The sequence below is a fragment of the Oncorhynchus kisutch genome, linkage group LG19, assembly GCF_002021735.2.
Source record: "Oncorhynchus kisutch isolate 150728-3 linkage group LG19, Okis_V2, whole genome shotgun sequence".
NCBI classification, from domain to species: domain Eukaryota; kingdom Metazoa; phylum Chordata; class Actinopteri; order Salmoniformes; family Salmonidae; genus Oncorhynchus; species Oncorhynchus kisutch.
The window spans coordinates 11,336,929-11,338,937 of NC_034192.2; the positions used below are offsets into that span (position 1 = coordinate 11,336,929).

Here is a 2,009-nt window from a genome sequence, read left to right on the forward strand (position 1 = left end):
GCCGGAGTAGTGCGTCATCGAACAGCGGAAGGCCTACGCAGAGAATCCTCTGAGATCATCCCCATGTAATTACATCATTATACTCTGACCCATAAGAGTGGCAGTTTGGGGCAAGGCTGGGGTTAGAATAGCACAGCTGACAAATTCACCCAATTGTATATTTCTCTTATGTACTTTCTTTTTTCTCTCTGAAATCCCCATTGTGGGTAACACTCGCCATAGTGTGTTGGCCCGTTATACTAAGTTCTAATCAATAGCCTATAATGTGTTTTGTCTATGTGTATCTTTTATCATCATTTTAGCTTTTTAGTAAATAAATATTAAACTAAGATTGGTCTGGTACAATTGGTAGAGGCAACTGGTTAATTAGTGGCTGTTGTAAAATCGATATTCTGATATTCTTTGAGTTCATTTGGGAAATTGAAACTCAATAAAAACAAATTTTCCCATGGTGACCCAGGTTAATGAGTTAATAATTGCTTGATTCAGTTAATCACGCAATTAGAAACTTTAGTCATTCGATGAACAACAGTCGTCACATTATCTAATACAACGTCACGACAGTGCTTAGGGTCGCTGTCCTGTTGGATGGTGAACCTTCGCCCCTGTCTGTGGTCCTGAGCACTCTGGAGCAGGTTTTCATCAAGGATCTCTCTGTACTTTGCTCCGTTCATCTTTCCCTCAATCCTCACTAGTCTCCCAGTTCCTGCCGCTGAAAAACATCCCCACAGCATGATGCTGCCACCACCATGCTTCCACCGTAGGGATGGTGCCAGGTTTCCTCCAGACGTGATGCTTGGCATTCAGACCAAAGAGTTCAATCTTGGCTTCGTCAGACCAGAGAATCTTGTTTCTCAGGGTTTGAAAGTCTTTAGGTGCCTTTTGGCAAACTCCAAGTGGGCTGTCGTGCCTTTTACTGAGGAGAGGCTTCTGTCTGGCCACTCTACCATAAAGGCCTGATTGGTGGAGTGCTGCAAAGATGGTTGTCATTCTGGAAGGTTCTCCCATCTCCACAGAGGAACTCTGGAGCTCTGTCATCGGGTTCTTGGTCACCTCCCTGACCAAGGCCCATCTCCCCAGATTGTTCAGTTTGTTTCCAACGTATTCCATTTAAGAATGATGGAGGCCACTGTGCTCTTGGGGACCTTCAACGCTGCAGAATTTTTTTGTTACCCTACCCCTGACCTGTGCCTCGACACAATCCTGTCTCGGAGCTCTACAGACAATTCCTTCGATCTCATGGCTTGGTTTCTGCTCCAACATGCACTGTCAACTCTGGGACCTTATCAAGACAGGTGTGTACCTTCCAAATCATGTCCAATCAATTGAATTTACCACAGGTGGACTCCAATCAAGTTGTAGAAACATCTCAAGGATGATCAATGGAAACAGGATGCACCTGAGCTCAATTTCGAGTCTCATAGCAAAGGGTCTGAATACTTATGTAAATAAGGTATTTCTGTTTTCGCTTTGTCATTATGGGGTATTGTGTGTAGATTGATGAGGATTTTATTTTATTGAATCCATTTTTGAATAAGGCTGTAACGTAACAAGACGTGGAAAAAGTCAAGGGTTCTGAAAACTTTCCGTATGCACTGTAGCAGTGGGGGCTTTCTCCTTGAGGAAACCTACTGGAGAAATACTCAAAGGGCACATTTTCCATAACCTGTAGGTAGGTAGGACTGAGGTCTGAACAGATAGTTCATAGTTTATGCTATTTTCTATAACCTGTAGGGAACACAAAATATGGCCTACATTGGCAGTTTTCTCACTTATGGGTGGCACAAATTGGGATATGGGCGAGGGGAATGGGCAGGGTATATGCAAATGAAATACTGTAGGATACTACAGTGCGGAATGTAGTGTTTTTGCGAACATTACTGTAGTATTTACTGTTGTGTTTTTGTGGTCTGTAGTATACTGTAGTATTTACAGGACTATAGTATTATACAGTATACTACAACATTTCAATGTAAGTACTACACATGAGAGGGATACTACAGTGTGTA

At 42.7% G+C, this 2,009-nt stretch overlaps 1 non-coding gene across 1 annotated transcript; it reads right to left on the reverse strand.

Annotated features, from left to right (window-relative positions):
* Positions 1-1,605: 1,605 nt before the first annotated feature.
* Positions 1,606-1,658, reverse strand: LOC116355117 (U7 small nuclear RNA). The gene has a single exon (XR_004204362.1). It is a non-coding gene; the product is annotated as a U7 small nuclear RNA (small nuclear RNA).
* Between the last annotated feature and the right edge of the window lie 351 nt (positions 1,659-2,009).